This window comes from Anolis sagrei, chromosome 4 (genome assembly GCF_037176765.1).
Source record: "Anolis sagrei isolate rAnoSag1 chromosome 4, rAnoSag1.mat, whole genome shotgun sequence".
NCBI classification, from domain to species: Eukaryota; Metazoa; Chordata; class Lepidosauria; order Squamata; family Dactyloidae; genus Anolis; species Anolis sagrei.
Genome location: NC_090024.1, coordinates 245,757,810 through 245,778,280, shown reverse-complemented (window position 1 = coordinate 245,778,280; position 20,471 = coordinate 245,757,810). Strand labels below are relative to the sequence as shown.

Genomic DNA, 20,471 nt, shown 5'->3' with positions numbered 1-20,471 from the left:
CAAAACGCAAAAAAAGGGGGAAGGAATAGGTAGGTACCTCTCTTTCATAATAGTCCAGATATCTACCTCAACTTTGATAAGTTTTACTATAGGCCACAGCAACGCGTGGCAGGGCACAGCTAGTTGTTTATAAAGCTATTGTCCTCCCAACCCTGCTACACACCTGTAAAACATGGACTGTCTACAGACGTCACATCCAACTCCTGGAACGATTCCATCAGTGCTGCCTCCGGAAAATCCTGCAAATCTCTTGGGAAGACAAGTGGACAAATGTCAGCATGTTGGAAGAAGCAAAGACCACCGGCACTGAAGCAATGGTCCTCTGCCATCAACTCTGTTCGACCAGCCATGTTGTCTGGATGCCCGACCACCGTCTCCCAAAGCAGTTGCTCTATTCCGAACTCAAGAATGGAAAACGGAATGTTGGTGGACAGGAAAAGAGATTGAAAGATGGGCTCAAAGCCAACCTTAAAAACTCTGGCGTAGACACTGAGAACTGGGAAGCCCTGGCCCTTGAGCGCTCCAGCTGGAGGTCAGCTGTGACCAACAGTGCTGTAGAACTTGAAGAGGCACAAATGGAGGGTGAAAGAGAGAAACATGCCAAGAGGAAGGCGCATCAAACCAACCCCGACCGGGACCGCCTTCCACCTGGAAACCGATGCCCTCACTGCGGGAGAAAATGCAGATCAATAATTGGGCTCCATAGTCACCTAGAGATCCACCCAGGAGAATTATCCTATTCGCACAACAAGGGATTGCCTAAGAAGAGAAGAAGAAGAAGAAGAAGAAGAAGAAGAAGAAGAAGAAGAAGAAGAAGAAGAAGAGGAGGAGGAGGAGGAGGTGTATGTGACTATCTGATGACTCTGTTTGCAAGTACAAGACTAAAAGTGGCTCTGTGTATCCTGTTTGTGCATTTTTGTATATATTGAAATAGTGAAGATTAAAGCCTCCAGATATTTTGGATGAAAACCGGAATCCATGAGTTTCCTATACAGAGTGTAGATAAGGTTAGGAGCTGGCAGTTGGAGAGAAGCATGTTTTTGCTGTGAAAGGACTCTTCTTATCCAGCTTGCTGCAGTTCAGGGAGATGTACCAGGACCCCATGACAGAATATGCTACTGCCCCAGTGTCCATTGGAGTTTTCTTCTCAGGAGGTTTTGAAGCAGAACTTGGATGTCCATCTGTTGAGAGTGCTTGGATTGTCTGGAAACTACACGAGTCAGAAAGGAAAAGAGAGTGTGCTGGTATGGCTGTACCAGGAGCTCCAACTTCTTTTCCTTTCTATTGAGTGTTTGCATGTATTCCAAAGTTCCATGCATTTTGCAATAAGGTGGCTTCCCTTGGTTTGCAATAATAAGGCTAATGACCCATCAATTATCATTATGTTCTTTAGTTCCACCCCTTTTTCTGGGTTAAGGAGGGGAAAGGGACCTTTAGACCTTTATCACGGAGAAGCCTTTCCAACAGGACGTGTGAAATTCCCCCACCTGTAGAAAGCTTCGTTTCTCCCAAACTTCAGGGGAAAGCAGTTCCACAGCTTTACTAAGAAATACAGCCAACTTTGCTGGAAGGTAAAGGACACCAGCTGGAAAATCTGCAAAGTCTTGGCTGGTAAGGTCTACTTGGGTTACCCATAAAGCAAATTGGAACCGGGAGTAGGGCCCCACGCCAGCCTAAGAACAGATTGCCCAGGGAAGGGTCAAGGATTTCCTTTATAGAAGAAAGAAACAGTTCTTGAAGCAAGTTGCCTGTCCCTTGTGAGCAGATTAAGAAAGCTACCAGTTTTCCAGAGTTTTAAAGTATTTCATTGATTTGTTGAAGATTTAAGCATTAATAAAGAACCTTGTTAAACTTTCTAAGCTTCTAAAGACTTTGTATAGGGAAATCCATAGGGCCTCTCAGCCGAGGCACCCCGGGCATCCGGCTGGGCATATAGAGACAGCACAGAGATAATGGGATGACACAAACTCCAGCTTCCAAATTGGTTAGTGCCTTTATTACAGATGAGAAGATGGAGAAGGTCTTGCGGTGGAGCAAAGCCAAATTCTGAAGGGACCACAGGTGAAGCAGAACCGTTCATCTAGCTGCCTTGACTGACTGAAATCCAGGGGCTGAACTGGTCTTGAGATGGGAGAAGACCACTCCTGTCCACGTTTCTGGCATCACTCCTGGCCTACAATAGAAAGAATGTTAGTCAGGAGCCATCGGCAAAGGCATGTAATCCATCATGGGCAAAAGAAGTCACCTGCTTCAGCACCAAGGATAATTCTGGGAAATCCAGAATGAAACCAGGTGTGGATCCACCTCACCACTGACATGGGCACTCCCAGTCACCAGTATACAAGGAGATGCCAGAGAGAGATGCTGGCATTCATGTCCTCCTTTGTTGTTTATTGTGGGACAGATGCATGATTGATAGTTTTCTCCTTCCTCAATTAAGCCTTCCCTATGCTGGACTGATTGTCTCAAAGGCAAGCTATAAAAATAGACCCAAACATTACAGAGTCCTTATCAGTTGATGCAGAGTTTTACTGCAGAGCCTAACCTTTCTTCTGAGCAAATGGCATCTGCTTCAGGGATTCCTCCCAACCCAAGAACTCAGAGCAACCTCGAGGGCCTTGCAACAGAAATCCCCAATGGTACCAAACGGTCTCACCTCAGACTGGTGTGAGGCATGCTCTACTGCAGCCGTAATTGCAGCACCACATGTTCTCTGGGCAGTCCTCATTCCCGATGCACCAGACATCACAAGTGGGCTCTACATTGGGGGGAGGCGTGGGGCAGACCTTTACTTGCTCTGCAACAGAAAACATTCAAGACTAAGGTCTTTAGTACTGAAGACTGGGCAACAGGAAGGAAAAACCATTTTTCCAGAGCATGTCCATCCATGCAGTCTGGCCACTGGGATATGTGTCCAACCAGGGGTCCCAAAGTTACAACATGTTGGTCTCATCTAGCCACAAATCCCACTTTTGCACTCCGCCGGTGAGAGCTCCAAAGACCGTAAAGGACCCCCCAAAATCTGAAAAAGTTTAGTACACATTTGGATGGTTGTTGCAAGGGATATGACACCAGAGGTGCCCAAATTCCTTGTGAATTTATTCGTTATTTTATTTATTTATTTATTTAGCAATTTTGTATCCCGGTCTTCTCTCCTCTATCGGGGGACTGGGGCCGGTTTCCAACAATAATATCACAAAACAATCCTTGAAAACATCATATAACATATTCAATTAAAACGTTAAAACAGCAAAATGCAATCCCATAATAACAATGGTCAGTCGTCATAATAAATTCGTTGTTCGTCATTCGTCGTCATCCATCCAACACAGAAATATTGATTTACTCGTCGAAATCCAAATTCCATAACCAGGTTTTCACCCATTTTCTGAACGTCAGAATGGAGGGGGCAGTTCTGATCTCCAGTGGGAGAGAGTTCCAGAGTCGAGGGGCCACCACCAGACACGCCTGAGAGGCTGGTAGGACCGAGAGCAGGGCCCACCGATCTTAGCAATCTAGATGGTTCATAGGGGAGGATACATTCGGACAGGTAAACTGGGCCGGAGACGTTTAGGGCTTTATAGGTTAACACCAGTGCTTTGAATTGTGCTCGGAAGCTAATTGGCAGCCAGTGGAGCTGGTGTAACAGCGGAGTAGTATGCTCCCTGTACCCTGCTCGTGTTAGCATTCTGGCTGCCGCACGTTGGACTAATTGGAGCTTCCGGGTAGTCTTCAGAGGCAACCCCACATAGAGAGCATTGCAGTAATCTAAACAGGATGTAACCAAAGCGTTAGCTCGATCCCAGCTCTCCGGGACAAGGAGAAAAATATAATTGGAAATAATGTAATATCATGTATTGTCGAAGACTTTCATGGCCGGAACCACTGGGTTGTTGTGAGTTTTTCGTGCTGTCTGGCCATGTTCCAGAAGCATTCTCTCCTGGTGTTTCACCTGCATCTATGAGACCTCACAACCTCTGAAGATGTCTGCCATAGATGCAGGCAAAACATCAGGAGAGAAAGCTTCTAGAACATGGCCAGGCAGCCCAAAAAACTCACAACAACCCAATGTAATATGATGCCCAATGGAGATGCAAAATGAGACGTCAATATTGGTCCAGTCCATCAGACACTATTTCATTTAATTGTCTACATCTAAGACCTACTTTTTTGAGTTTATTGTCCTGTGAGTGAATTCCTTGGCTTGACATTTCAGACCTTCAATTGATGTCTCGTTTTGCATCTCTAAGGTAGTCATGGGCTGTTTTATGGCTATGTTTTCTCTTCGTTCAACTGCCATTTGTTGTGTTCGTTTCCCCTGGCTTAATACTAAGACTAAAGCAGATTTCCTTCTAATGCCAAAGACTAAGTCTATTTATTTAATCAAACCTATTCTTCATACTATTGCAATTTATTAATCAAATTAAATCGGAACCCTTCTTAGGAGCCCTGGTGGCATGATAGGTTAAGCCCTTGTGCCGGCAGAACTGAAAACTGACTGGTCGAAGGCTTGAATTGGGGAGAGCACGGATGAGCTCCCTCTGTCAGCTCCAGCTCCCATGCAGGGACCTGAGAGAAAGCTTTCCACAAGGATGATAAAACATCAAAACATCCGAGCAATGTCCCCTGGGCAACATCCTTGCAGACGGCCAATTACCTCACACCAGAAGTGACTTACAGTTTCTCAAGAGCAGTACATGTGAAAAAGATCTTGGAGTCCTTGTGGATAACAAGTTAAACATGAGCCAACAATGTGATGTGGCGGCAAAAAAAGCCAATGGGATTTTGGCCTGCATCAATAGGAGCATAGTGTCTATATCCAGGGAAGTCATGCTCCCTATGCTCTATTCCGCTTTGGTTAGACCACTTAACCTGGAATATTGTGTCCAATTCTGGGCACCACAATTCAAGAGAGATATTGACAAGCTGGAATGTGTCCAGAGGAGGACGACTAAAATGATTAAGGGTCTGGAGAACAAGCCCTATCAGGAGCGGCTCAAGGAGCTGGGCATGTTTAGCCTGAAGAAGAGAAGGCTGAGAGGAGATATGATAGCCATGTATAAATATGTGAGAGGAAGCCACAGGGAGGAGGGAGCAAGCTTGTTTTCTGCTTCCCTGGAGACTAGGATGTGGAACAATGGCTTCAAACTACAAGAGAGGAGATTCCATCTAAACATGAGGAAGAACTTCCTGACTGTGAGAGCCGTTCAGCAGTGGAACTCTCTTCCCCGGAGTGAGGTGGAGGCTCCTTCTTTGGAAGCTTTTAAACAGAGGCTGGATGGCCATCTGTCAGGGTTGATTTGAATGCAATATTCCTGCTTCTTGGCAGGGGATTGGACTGGATGGCCCAGGAGGTCTCTTCCAACTCTTTGGTTCTATGATTCTATATACCACTCAGTAACGTGGAATCCTGAGAGATGTAGTTTGACATGGTGGATTTAGCTTTCTCTGCCAAAGAGGGTTGGTGCCTCACCAATCAACAACTCCCAGGATCCGATAGCATTGAGCCATGGAAGTCAAAGTGTCATAAAAATGCATTCATTCTACTTAAGGAGATGAATTGACCACTTACCAGGTGGATCCTCAATGGAAATGGCATTCAGTTCAACCCAAAGGGTCAGGAGCCACACAAAGAATAGACAGGTCCTTAGTGGCTTCATCGTGAGGATGTTCTGGGCCTTCTCCTTTTCCCACCCCTCTCTTTTATGTATCAGAAGAACAGGATTAGCAAGAGAGAAACTCTCAAGGAAGGAGAAAACCACGTCATAGCAATAACTTGAAATTCCAGTCCCGGTAATCATGTTGTTTGCAAATGAAGGCTGAAGTGCCACAGGGCTGCTGGCCATATTTCCCATCTCTGGAGCCACTGGGTAAATCTCTTCTTCTTTCTAGGAGAAAAGGGGCATCTACACTGCAAAATGAATGCAGTTTGACCTCACTTTAATTGCTATGGTTCAATGCTATGAAATCCTGGGAGTGGCAGTTTGACAAGCACCAGCACTTTTTCGTAGAGAAGGCTAAAGACTATATAAAACTACAACTCCCAGGATTTTATAGCCATGAGACACAGCACTTAAAGGGGGTTTCAAAGTGCATTCATTGTCGTATGACATTTGGAGGGATGGATCCAGGAATCCTTCTCACAAGCTGTGGATACAATCTTTCAGGGAGAGTGGGACCCCATCCAGGACTGGTTGACACACCTTCATCCCCAGATTTATTTATTTATCGTGTCAGGAGCAGACCAAACAGTTGTATTGCATTTTTTTAACAAACAAACAGACAAAACACAAAGTTTGCAAGCTTGGTAGTTGATTAAATGTCCTTTGATCAGTATCTGGCCACTTGGAGTGCTTCTGGTGTTGCTGCAAGAAGGTCCTCCCTTGTGCATGTGGCAGGGCTCATGTTGCATTGCAGCAGGTGGTCAGTGGTTTGCTCTTCTTCACACTTGCATGTCGTGGATTCCACTTTGTGGCCCCATTTCTGAAGGTTGGCTCTGCATCTCGTGCGCAGAACGCAGTCTGTTCAGCGCCTTCCAAGTCGCCCAGTCCTCTGTGTGCCCAGGAAGGAGTCTCTCATTTGGTATCAGCCATTGGTTGAGGTTCTGGGTTTGAGCCTGCCACTTTTGGACTCTCGCTTACTAGGTGTTCCAGTGAGTGTCTCTGTAGATCTTAGAAAACTATGTCTAGATTTAAGGAGTTGATGTGCTGGCTGATACCCAAACAAGGGATGAGCTGGAGATGTCTCTGCCTTGGTCCTTTCACTATTGGCTGCTACTTCCCGGCGGATGTCAGGTGGTGCGATACTGGCTAAGCAGTGTAGTTTCTCCAGTGGTGTAGGGTGCAGACACCCCGTGATAATGCAGCATGTCTCGTTAAGAGCCACATCCACTGTTTGAGTGTGGTGAGATGTGTTCCACACTGGGCATGCGTACTCAGCAGCAGAGTAGCATAGCGCAAGGGCAGATGTCTTCACTCTATCTGGTTGTGATCCCCAGGTTGTGCCAGTCAGCTTTCGTATGATATTGTTTCTAGCACCCACTTTTTGCTTGATGTTCAGGCAGTGCTTCTTGTAGGTAAGAGCACTGTCCAGAGTGACTCCTCCCAGGTACTTGGGTGCGCTGCAATGCTCCAGTGGGATTCCTTCCCAGGTGATCTTCAGAGCTTGGGATGCTTCTCTGTTCTTGAGATGAAAGGCACATGTCTGTGTTTTAGATGGATTAGGGATCAGCTGGTTTTCCCTGTAATAGGCAGTAAGAGCACCTAGAGCTTCGGAGAGCTTCTGTTCTACAGTCTCAAAGCTCCCTGCTTGAGCAGTAATGGCACGATCACGCAGTGCCTCTCCCGCAGTGAGGCATGGTCAATTGGCCATTGTTCAATTTACCTCCGGCAGGAAACCTTCCCGCCTTCCAAGGGGCTTCTGGAAGGAAGAAGCCCCTCTGAGGCAAGAATGGCGGTGGGGGACGCCCTGCACCACAACTTCCCTGACCCGGTTAAGTTGGGCCATGCCTTATATAGATAGATAGATAGATATTAGGCCTGTTTGATCAAGAAAAAATTTGTTTCTAAATTCGATTCGTAATTGGGGTGTTTTTTTGTTTCGATATTTAAAATATTTACAAAACTTTCCCAAAAGAAATGTTTTGTTATTTACGAATTTTCGTAAATATTTACAAAACATTTTAGAAACAATTTTTTTCTTGATCAAACAGGCCTAATAGATAATATTAGATGATATAACTCTCCATTTGCCTAGTTTCCAACAGACCTCTGAGGATGCCTGCCATAGATGTGGGCAAAATGTCAGGAGAGAATGCTTCTGGAACATGGTCATACATACAGCCCTGAAAACTCACACAAGCGGCCTCCGCGCGCCATCCGGCTCCGGCTCCTGCGCCCTCCTCCTCCTCCTCCTCGGGTGAGCGCGCGCGCGCCATCCAATCGGCTCCGGCTTCTGCGCCCCCCCCTCCTCCTCCTCCTCCCAGCTGTGTTGCAGGAAGTGCTAGGAGGAGGAGGAGGAGGAGGAGGGGGGGGGGGCGCAGAAGCCGGAGCCGATTGGATGGCGCGCGTGCCATCCAATCGGCTCCGGCTTCTGCCACGGTGCACTGCTGGGGTGCTTGGGAGCGCCGGATTGGCTCCCAGGCACCAGCAGCAGCACTCAGTCAGCACAGCAGCCTCCATCCCATTAACGACACGAGCTGAAGCTCGTAAAATATATGGGGCTGCTGCTTCGATATTTTTAAACCCTTCCGGGTTTGAAAATGTGTTTTGATATCGCTTCGGAAATGGTAAAAATAACGATTTATTTACGAAATAACGAATTAACGAACTAAAACCGACAGGCCTAATAGATATGATTCTCTCTCACACACAGATATAGTATCATAGATTTGAAAGAGACCCTTAAAGAAGGACAATGATATGTTGCATGTTCCAGAGTAGGCAAACCAGACAATCTCTACATCAACACAAGCATAAAGAAATTACATATATTAGAAACCAACACTTTCTCATTACTTTATTTTCCAGATCACCACAGCAACGCCTGGCAGGGGACAGCTAGTATGTTATATATATTTTATTGGAAGAAGAAGAACTCCACATTTGCATTTGGCAACATTTGGCAATGACTCTTGGAAGGATGCTGTTTGGACCAAATGATTAGTTGCTTATATATTTATCCAGGAGATAAAGAGCTCCAGTTCTTGAAACTACTATTAAGATCCTTTTCCTGGAGATGGCAAGGCAGGTGTGTTCAAAACCATTTTTAACTCACCCTGCACTGAAAAGGTTCCAGGGTTGTGCATTGAAGTCTGAGCAAACACCTTGCAAACATCAAAACACAATACATTTTTTGAGAATTTTAAATATCCCTGATAAAAAAGTACAACCGCCAATTAAAGAGCTGCACAAAGAAGTATTTGTGCGGCTCTGCTTCTAGGTCTGTTTGACAGAGACAAAGTGTTCAGGGCACACAATGAGATGCCTATCATTTGCACACAACCTTCCCAATGTCCACAATGCCTGTTCCAGAACAATGGGGGGACGGGGAGAGAAAGGCTGGTGACCAATGGAAGGAAGAGGTCTGGGCGCCCCTTGCTCTCTTCTTCTTCCGAGCTTAGCAGGATCTCAGCATTGGATTAGGTCACAAACTCATTATAATATAAATTAGCCTTACTAGGCTGGCAATGGAGACTCCTTCACCACATAGTAAGTGAAATACTATGTAGAACCAAGGAAAAGCTTCCCACATCCAAGACGTTTTCTCCATGTTGATGAAGGGAACTCTCCAAGGTACTACATCTATCAGAGGGGAGGATTCTGTCTGTCATACTTAGGGCATTCCATAGAATCCTAGAATTAGAAGGGAAACCAAGAAGACATCCAGGCCAAACCCCTTCTGCCAGCAGGAGGACACCATCAAAGCCCTCCTGACAGACAGACAGCCATCCTGTCTTACATAGGTCTGCCCTTGAAGACGGTTCGGAAACTATAGCTGGTGCAAAAGTTGATGGCCAGATTATTAACTGGAGCAAGTTACGGAGAGCAGTCAACCCTCCTGTTTAAAGAGCTCCAGTGGCTGCTAATAAGTTTCTGGTCCCAATAGAAGATGCAGGTTATCACCTATAAAGCTCTAAATGGTTCAGGACCTGCCTATCTGTGCAACCGCTTCCTCCCTTACAAGCCCACACGGTCCTTAAGATCTTCCAGGGATGCTCTTCTCTCGCTCCTGCCCCCGTCTCAGGCACAGTTGGCAGGGACGAGAGAGAAGGCCTTCTCAGTGGTGGCCCCCTGTCTCTGGAACTCCTTCCCCAGGGAGATTAGGCTGACACCCTCCCTAGCCACATTCTATAAGGAATTAAAGAGGTGGATGTTTCGCCGTACTTTCAATTGACAACTCCTATGACAAATGGCCTGTATCATGTCTTGAATTGTCATTCAATCGGATGTCCTATACTATATTAATTGATCCTGTTAATTTGCTCTGTTTCCATGATATTTCCTATACCGTTATACATTGTTATCCACCTTACTAAACCACTTATCCTTTAACTAGTTCATGTAGTGGTTCCCCCCACTCCAACCCTCTCCAAAATTCATTGTTGTTGCTATTATTGTTATGCTGTTTTACGCTGTTTTTATGCTGTCTTAATTGTTTTTGCTTTGTTTTTAATTGTATTCTGCCTTGGGCTTGGGCCCCATGTAAGCTGCCCTGAGTTTCTTCGGGGAGATAGAGGCGGGGTAGAAAAATAAAGTTGGGTTGTTGTAGGTTTTTTCGGGCTATATGACCATGTTCTAGAGGCATTCTCTCCTGACGTTTTGCCTGCATCTATGGCAAGCATCCTCAGAGGTAGTGAGGTCTGTTGGAACTAGGAAAAAGGGTTTATATATCTGTGGAATGACCAGGGTGGGACAAAGAACTCTTGTCTGCTGTAGCTAGGTGTGAATGTTTCAACTGACCACCTTGATTAGCATTTGGAAAATGGGTTTATATATCTGTGGAATGACCAGGGTGGGACAAAGGACTCTTGTCTGCTGGAGCTAGGTGTGAATGTTTCAACTGACCACCTTGATTAGCATTTGGAAAATGGGTTTATATATCTGTGGAATGACCAGGGTGGGACAAAGGACTCTTGTCTGCTGGAGCTAGGTGGGAATGTTTCAACTGACCACCTTGATTAGCATTTGAAGGCCTGACAGTGCCTGGAGCAAACTTTTGTTGAGAGGTGATTAGATGTCCTTGTTTGTTTCCTCTCTGTTGTTGTGCTGTTGTAATTTTAGAGTTTTTTAATCCTGGTAGCCAGATTTTGTTCATGTTCATGGTTTCCTCCTTTCTGTTGAAATTGTCCACATGCTTGTGTATTTCAATGGCTTCTCTGTGTAGTCTGACATGGTGGCACCTGATGAACCAACCAGGACACAGCATTTTATTTGAGAACACAGAAATGCTGGACCACTCTCACAACCACCATGTCAGACTACATGGTGGTATGTGTCAGGGGTGCTTTGAATGCAATATTCCTGCTTCTTGGCAGAATGGGGTTGGACTAGATGGCCCATGAGGTCTCTTCCAACTCTTTGATTCTATGATTCTAAGTCCTCCGTTCTGTAGTGCAGACTGCAAGGCACCCTGGCTGTTCCTCAGATCCAATCTATGCACCCGGCTGAACGGCTTGTCACTCAGCCGTGTACCCTTCCCGCTCAGGAACATTGTCTCTCCGTGCCCTCCCATTGTTTGGGGCTGGGGCTGGGCTTCCTATGGAAGGTCTGGGTATAAGAGGGTGCCACACGTTCTGCCTGGCTTGAAGAGGGACATCTCCCCTCCTGGCTGCATCATGCGCCTCTCCAGACTCCTCTTTTTCGGGGGGATCGTGGTGGTCTGCTCCCAGCCGACGGGGGCAGTGTGGTCAACGGCCAAACATTGGGCGGGTGAGTGGCATCCCACCCCGGGGACCCTTTCCCAAACCTTTCTTCTCCTCTTTAGCTGCATCTGCACTGTAGCATTCATGCCTTTTGGCACCACTTTGGTTGCAAAGGAGTCCTGGAAACTATAGTTTTACAAGGCCTTTTGCCTTCTTTGCCAAAGATTGCTGTGGCCTCACCAAAAGTACAGATCGCAGGATGCTATAGCATACAGACAGGGCAATTAGAGTGGTGCCAAACTGGTACCCTTTCTTCCTCCATCCTCATTTACTTCCTTTTTTCCCTCCTTTCTGTCAATGGTTGCATCTACACCAGGCATGGGCAAACTTTGACCCTCAAGGTGTTTTGGACTTCAACTCCCACAATTCCTAACAGCCTACCAGCTGTTTTGGACTTCAACTCCCACAATTCCCAACAGCCTACCAACTGGGTTTTGAACTTCAACTCCCACAATTCCTAACAGCCTACTGGCTGTGTTTTGGACTTTAGGTTCCACAATTCCTAGCAGCCTACCAAGTGGGTTTTGGACTTCAACTCCCACAATTCCTAACAGCCTACTGCCTGTGTTTTGGACTTCAACTCCCACAATTCCTAACAGCCTACCAACTAGGTTTTGGACTTCAACTCCCACAATTCCTAACAGCCCACCGGCTGGGTTTTGGACTTCAACTCCCACAATTCCTAACAGACTACCGGCTTGGTTTTGGACTTCAACTCCCACAATTCCTAACATCCTACTGCCTGTGTTTTGGACTTCCACAATTCCTAACAGCCTACTGGATGGGTTTTGGACTTCAACTCCCACAATTTCTAACAGCCTACTGGCTGTGTTTTGGACTTTAGGTCCCACAATTCCTAGCAGCCTACCAAGTGGGTTTTGGACTTCAACTCCCACAATTCCTAACAGCCTACCAGCTGGGTTTTGGACTTCAACCCCCACAATTCCTAACAGCCCACCGGCTGTGTTTTGGACTTCAACTCCCACAATTTCCAACAGCATACCAATTAGGTTTTGGACTTCAACTCCCACAATTCCTAACTGCCTACTGGCTGTGTTTTGGACTTCAACTCCCACAACTCCTAACAGACTACTGGCTGTGTTTTGGACTTCAACTCCCACAATTCCTAACAGCCTACCAACTGGGTTTTGGACTTTAACTCCCACAATTCCTAACAGCCTACCAAGTGGGTTTTGGACTTCAACTCCCACAATTCCTAACAGCCTACCAAGTGAGTTTTGGACTTCAACTCCCACAATTCCTAACAGCCTACCGACTGGGTTTTGGACTTCAACTCCCACAATTCCTAACAGCTCACCAGCTGGGTTTGAACTTCAACTCCCATAATTCCTACCAGCCTACCAGCTGGGTTTTGGACTTCAACTCCCACAATTCCTAACAGCCTACCGGCTTTGTTTTGGACTTCAACTCCCATAATTCCTAACAGCCTACCACCTGGGTTTTGGACTTCAGGTCCCACAATTCCTAACAGCCTACCAGCTGTGTTTTGGACTTCAACTCCCACAATTCCTAACAGCCTACCGGCTTTGTTTTGGACTTCAACTCCCACAATTCCTATCAGCCTACCGGCTTTGTTTTGGATTTCAACTCCCACAATTCCTAACAGCCCACCAGCTGGATTTACCAGTAGGCTGTTAGGAACTATGAGAGTTGAAGTTCAAAACACCTGGAGGGCCAACGTTTGCCCATGCCTGATCTACACTGTAGCTTGATGCCAGTTGGACTTCAATGGAATCCAAGCAGTTTGATATGGCAGAGAAGGTTAAAGTATTTGTGAAACTGCATCTCCCAAGATTCCATGGCACAGAGTAATATAATTGCATTCATTCTGCAGTTTAGATACATCTTTTGGTGTTATCAGGGTGCTGCACCTGAGCCAGGCCTTTCTTTGGGCCTCCAGTCACAAGTTGTCATTGTGATGTGCTGTCAAGTCGAGGACTGCCTATCTTAGAGATCATTTGTCCTTCAGCTAAGAGTTTGCCACTGCCTTTCTCTGAGGCTAAACTGTGCAAGGCCACCCAGGGTGCATCTACACTGTAGAAATAATGCCCACTGACCTTGCTTTTACTGCCATGCTTCGGTGCAGTGGGATCCTGAGATTGATAACTCCCTGAAGCATTCCCTCTATTCTGCCTTGGGTAGACCACATCTGGAATACTGTATCCAATTCTGGGCACCACAATTGCACCACAACCCTAACCCTTAAACTTCTATGTCTATTGTCTACCTTTTGTTTTGTGTACTTTCATATGTATTTTAAGGAAATATATTCTAATAAGTGTATTCTACAGAGGGTTTTTAAACAATCCAGGGAAGTCATGCTCCCCATGCTCTATTCTGCCTTGGTTAGACCACATTACCTGGAATATTGTGTCCAATTCTGGGCACCAAAATTGAAGAGAGATATTGACAAGCTGGAATGTGTCCAGAGGAGGGTGACTCAAACGATCAAGGGTCTGGAGAACAAGCCCTATGAGGAGTGGCTTCAAGAGCTGGGGATGTTTAGCCTGAAGAAGAGAAGGCTGAGAGGAGACATAATAGACATGTATAAATATGTGAGCTGAAGTCACAGGGAGGAGGAGGGAGCAAGCTTGTTTTCTGCTTCCCTGGAGACTAGGACGCAATGGAGCAATGGCTTCAAACTACAGAAAAGGAGATTCCATCCGAACTTTAGGAAGAACTTCCTAACTGTGAGATTTATTCATCAGTGGAACTCTCTGCTACAGAGTGTGGTGGAGGCTCCTTCTTTGGAGGCTTTTAAACAGAGGCTGGATGGCCATCTGTCATGGGGCGGGTGGCTTTGAATGCGATTTTCCAGCTTCTTGGCAGAAAGTGGTTGGACTGGATGGCTCACCGGGTCTCTTCCAACTCTAGGATTCTATGATTCTATTATCGGCATTCACCACACTTTGGCAGAAAAAGCTAAAGACTTTCTTAAACGACAACTCCCATCTCTCCCTAGCATTGAGCCATGGCCATTCAAGTGGGGTCAGTCAGTATTCATTCAACAGTGTACATTCACACCAGTACGTGTGAAAAAGATCTTGCAGTCTTCGTGGACAACAAGTTAAACATGAGCCAACAATGTGATGTGGCAGCAAAAAAAGCCAATGGGATTTTGACCTGCATCAACAGGAGTCTAGTGCCTAGATCCAGGGATGTCCTGCTCCCCATGCTCTATTCTGCCTTGGTCAGAGAGATGTTTTACATTTGGCCTTCCCATAGATTTTAATCGGTCTTATTGTTCATGTTGCATGATTGTATTGTCCATGTTTTATTTTAATTGCTTGTATTGTTGTTGTTATTGCTGTATTGTTGTATTTGGGCTCGGCCTCATGTAAGCCGCACCGAGTCCCTTGGGGAGATGGTAGCGGGGTATAAATAAAGTATTATTATTATTATTATTATTATTATTATTATTATTATTGGTCGGATACACATGGAATCACATTGTGTCCAATTCTGGGCACCACAATTGAAGGGAGATGCTGACTCTAAGCTTGAATGTGTCCAGAGTAAGGGCGCAACCAAAATGATCAAGTGTCTGGAGAACAAGCCCTATGGGGAGTGACTGAAAGAGGTGAGCATGCTTAGCCCGAAGAAGAGAAGGCTGAGAGGACACATGATTGGGGCCATGGATAAATATGTGATGGGAAGTCCGAGGGAGGAGGGAGCAAGCTTGCTTTCTGCTTCCCTGGAGACTAGGACGCAATGGAGCCATGGCTTCAAATGACAGGATATAAGGTTCCACCATAACATTAGGAAGAACTTCCTGACTGTGAGAGCTGTTCAGAAGTGGAACTCTCTGCCCTGGAGTGTGGTGGAGGCTCCTTCTTTGAGGGCTTTGAAACAGAGGCTGGATGGCCATCTACTTGGGTGCTTTGAATGCAATTTTCCTGCTTCTTGGCAGAATGAGGTTGGACTAGATGGCCCATAAGGTCTCTTCCAACTCTATGATTCTATGATTCTAATGACCTCATCACACTAGAGAATGGATCCACTTTAAATCCAGTTTCTGCCTCTTGCAGAATTCTGGGGTTTGTAATTTAGGGAGGCACCTTTAACAGCCTCAGCAAACTACAAACCCCAGAATTCTTCAGGAGGCAGAAACCGGATTTAAAGTGGATTCATTCTCTAGTGTGATAAAGTCCTACCAGGGGGAAATTTCTCCCTGTGATAAGCTTCAAACTACAAGAGAGGAGATTCCATCTGAACACGAGGAAGAACTTCCTGACTGGGAGAGCCGTTCAGCAGTGGAACTCTCTGCCCCGGAGTGTGCTGGAGGCTCCTTCATTGGAAGCTTTTAAACAGAGGCTGGATGGCCATCTGTCAGGAGTGCTTTGAATGCAATATTCCTGCTTCTTGGCAGAATGGGGTTGGACTGGATGGCCCACGAGGTCTCTTCCAACTCTTTGATTCTATGATTCTATGATTCTAGGTGATAGAACTCAAAGTGTGGTGGGGTCTCTTTCCATGGAGTTTTAAAAAGAGAGGCTGGACGGACAGCTGCCAAGCAGAATTGGGTTGGACTGGATGGTCTTTTGGATCTCTGCCCCTTCCATCAGACTTTTTGCCTTGGCTGAGCGTTATCCCCTCTGCCTCTTCTCCGCAGGTCCCTTTTCCGTGCTCCCAAGCTTTTGCCGGCTTCCTCCGGAGAGTGGCTCTTGCCTTGCCTTGTTCTCTCGGTGGTATTACGACACCTGGGCCAGACGGTGCCTGACCTTCACTTATGGTGGCTGTGGAGGGAATGCCAACAACTTTGAGACAAAGGAGGAGTGCGAGAGCAAATGTGACTACCCAGGTAGGAATCAGCAGGCCTTCTCTTGGAGACAGATACTCAACGTGCTTCAATAGCTCTTTCAAATAAGCATAAAGCTAGACCAGGTATGGCCAAACTTCAACCCTCCAGGTGTTTTGGACTACAACTCCCACAATTCCTAACAGTTGAGCTAGACCCAACTTTATTTTTATTTTAAGTATTAAATTGTGGCAAGTTCTTGGTGGTATGGGGATACTAAGCCACCTTGACTATCTCCTGAGGAATCTGTATCAGGACCAAGTAGAAACAGTCAGAACTGACCATGGAACAACAGACTGGTTCGAGATTGGGAAAGGCATACATCAGGGTTGTATCCCCTCACCTAACCTATTCCACTTGTATGCAGAACACATCATGCAACAGGCAGGGCTTGACAAATGCAAGGCTGGGGGGTGGGGGGAAATGCTCGAAGAAACATTAACAACCTCAGATATGCAAATGACACCACTTTGATGGCCGAAAGCGGGGAGGAGCTGAAGAGCCTTCTAATCAAGGTGAAAGAAGAAAGCACAAAACCTGGGTTGCAGCTAAACATCAAAAAAACCAAGATTATGGCAACAAGAAGGATTGACAACTGGGAAACAGAGGGAGAAAACGTGGAGGCCGTGACAGGGTTTGTATTTCTAGGTGCAAAGGTGACTGCAGATGCAGACTGTGGCCAGGAAATCAGGAGACGCTTCCTTCTTGGGAAGAGAGCAATGTCCAATCTTGATAAGATAGTCAAGAGTAGAGACATCAGACTGGCAACCAAGATCCATTGCCTAGTCAAAGCCATGGTCTTCCCTGTAGTCACCTACGGATGTGAGAGCTGGACCTTAGGGAAGGCTGAGCGAAGGAAGAGAGGCACTTTTGAATTGTAGTGTTGGAGGAAAATTCTGAGAGTGCCTTGGACTGCGAGAAGACCCAACCAGTCCATCCTCCAGGAAATAAAGCCCAATTGCTCACTGGAGGGAAGGAGATGAGAGGCAAAGACGAAGTACTTTAGCCACATAATGAGAAGACAGAAAAGCTTAGAGAAGGGAATGATGCTGGGAAACATGGAAGGAAAAAGGAAGAGGGGCCGACCAAGGGCAAGATGGATGGATGGCATCCCTGAAGTGACCAGCTTGACCTTGAAGGAGCTGGGGGTGTTGACAGCCCACAGGGAGCTCTGGCGTGGGCTGGTTCTTGAGGTCACGAAGAGTCGGAAGCGACTGAACAAATGAACAACAAATTATTTCTTCATTTTTTTGCCAGTTTATTGTCGAAGGCTTTCATGGCAGGAATCACTGGGTTGTTGTGACTTTTCTGGGCTGTCTTGCCATGTTCCGGAAGCATTCTCTCCTGTCGTTTCGCCTGCATCTATGGCAGGCATCCTCAGAGGTTGTGAGGTCTGTTGGAAACTGTTGCCAGTTGCTTGAGGGTCCTGTTTGCCTGAGTTCAGGTTAACTGAGAGTCTAGTGTGTTGTTGTTATTTAAAAATAATTGGGACTCAATTAACTCAGGTCAGAAGAGAGGAGAATTGGGTAAAGATGCCAGCAAGTCAAGGCAAAAGCAAACTGCCACAGCCTCCCCTAGCTTGGATGTAATTTATCATTAACTTGCTACTATCCAGCATTGTGCAGATATGCATTTTCTAATGCTGTTTATTAGGAATACTCATATCTGGCGTTAAGAATTTTATGTATGAATTTTATATTGGTGGGCCAGTCCTCTGATAGAGAGATAAAGGTAAAGAGATCAAGGTAGAGAGGTAAAAGCAGAGGTAGATATAAAGTGTCATTCTCTGCTGATGCTGTAGTTCTCTTTCATTTGTTATCTCTCAATCTGAGGTAGCATTCCTATCTATAGACTGCCTTCTTGTGGTTACATCTGAGCACTGCATACATACTTAACATATTTATTCATTTTGGGGGTAGGTTTTTTTTAGTAGAAACACCACCTCATATTTTAGTTAGGAGCTTGAAGGAAATGTGTACCAAGTTTGGTCCAGATCCTTCATGTCCTGTAGTTGTCTTTGAAGAACAAACATACAAACGTATGAACACTCTCAGATTGAGATAAAGATAATGATATACAATAGACTAGAATAACTTCATTGTCATTGTATATTGTACCATGAAATTAAATGTTTTACCCAGCAAACATCACAAAAACAACACACCCATCCCTCCATGCTCCAAACACCACCACTCAGCCCCCAATGTCACAACAATGCAAAGAGATCGAGAAAGAGAGGTAGAGAGATAGTGGTTGAGAGGTAGTGGTAAAGAGGTAGAGGTAGAGAGGTAGAAGTACAGGTAGAAATAGAGGTAGAGGTAAAGAAATAAAGGTAGAGAGGTCAAGATAGAGACGTTTAGGTAGAGGTAGAGAGATCAAGGTAGAAAGGTAGAACTAGAAGTAGTGGTAGAGAGGTAGAGAGGTAGAGAGGTAGAGAGGTAGAGAGGTAGAGAGGTAAAGGTAGAGAGGTCAAGGTAGAAAGGTAGAGGTAGAGGTAGAGAGATAAAGGTATAGAGATTGGGGTAGAGAGGTAGAAGTAGAGAAGTTGAGGAATGCGTAGGGATAGACACCGGGATAGAAAGATGAAGGTAGAGAGGTCAAGGTAGAGTTGTAGAAGCAGAGGTAGAGGTAAAGAGGTAAAGGTAGAGAGGTAGAAGTACAGGTAAAGATAGAGGTAGAGGTAAATAAATAAAGGTAGAGAAGTCAAGATAAAGAGGTCAAGGTAGAGATGTTTAGGTAGAGGTAGAGAGATCAAGATAGAAAGGTAGAACTAGAACTAAAGGTAGAGAGATAGAGGTAGAGAGGTCAAGGTAGAGAGTTCAGGGTAGAGAGGTAGAAGTAGTGGTAGAGAGGTAGAGGTCAAGGTAGAGAGGTCAAGGTAAAAAGGTAGGGGTTAGAGGTAGAGAGATAATGGTATAGAGATTGGGGTAGAGAGGTAGAAGTAGAGAAGTTGAGGAATAGGTAGAGATAGACATCGAGATAGAGAGATAAAGGTAGAGGTCAAGGTAGAGACGTAGAAGCAGAGGTAGAGGTAGAGAGGTAGAGGTAGTAATATATTTTGCCATCTTGGTCACACATGGCCCGGTTTTCATCTGTACAATGTTCAAAAGTATGTTGTTACACATACCACATTGTCAAAGAGCTTGATCTAGTCTGTTTGGCTTTGTGTTTCCTTCCCAGGGCCAGAGCCCAAGACAAGAACAACCACGCCGGAACCAGAAACGACAACACCAGCTCCAGGAACAACAACACCAGATCCAGGAACAACAACTCCAGAGCCAGGAACAACAACACCAGATCCAGGAACAACAACTCCAGAGCCAGAAACAGGAGGGCCGGAGCCATCACCATTCAAGCCTGGCACATGCCCTATTCTGATTGAAAACAACAGCACGATGTGTGGCGAGTACTGCATCACGGATGCCAGCTGCCCTGGAAATGAGAAATGCTGCGAGACCAGCTGTGGACATCAGTGCCATCTCCCACTGGAGGGTAAGAAGGAAAGGGCAGTTTCGTTCCTTGGCCTTGTTGGCTCACTATCATGAGATACTCAAAGACCCAACACAAGGGAAGGAGGAAAGGGCAGGTTCATCCTTGGCCTTGTTGGCTCACTATCATGAGATACTCAAAGACCCAACACAAGGTAAGGAGGAAAGGGCAGGTTTGTCCTTGGCCTTGTTGGCTCACTATCATGGGAAACTCAAAGACCCAACTCAAGGTAAGGAGGAAAGGGCAGGTTCGTCTTTGGCCTTGTTGGCTCACTATCATGAGATACTCAAAGATCCAACACAAGGTAAGGAGGAAAGGGCAGGTTCGTCCTTGACCTTGTTGGCTCACTATCATGAGATACTCAAAGACCCAACACAAGGTAAGGAGGAAAGGGCAGGTTCATCTTTGGCCTTGTTGGCTCACTATCATGAGATACTCAAAGACCCAACACAACATAAGGAGGAAAGGGCAGGTTCGTCCTTGGCCTTGTTGGCTCACTATCATGAGATACTCAAAGACCCAACACAACATAAGGAGGAAAGGGCAGGTTCATCTTTGGCCTTGTTGGCTCACTATCATGAGATACTCAAAGACCCAACACAACATAAGGAGGAAAGGGCAGGTTCGTCCTTGGCCTTGTTGGCTCACTATCATGAGATACTCAAAGACCCAACACAAGGTAAGGAGGAAAGGGCAGGTTCGTCCTTGGCCTTGTTGGCTCACTATCATGAGATACTCAAA

General features: G+C 45.9%; 1 long non-coding RNA gene across 1 annotated transcript; it reads right to left on the bottom strand.

The window, feature by feature from the left end:
- Positions 1-1,986: 1,986 nt before the first annotated feature.
- Positions 1,987-5,691, bottom strand: LOC137096844 (uncharacterized). The gene is made up of 3 exons (XR_010909778.1): positions 5,573-5,691; positions 2,657-2,797; positions 1,987-2,173 (listed from the first exon to the last, which is right to left on the bottom strand). It is a non-coding gene; the product is annotated as an uncharacterized lncRNA (long non-coding RNA).
- Positions 5,692-20,471: the final 14,780 nt, after the last annotated feature.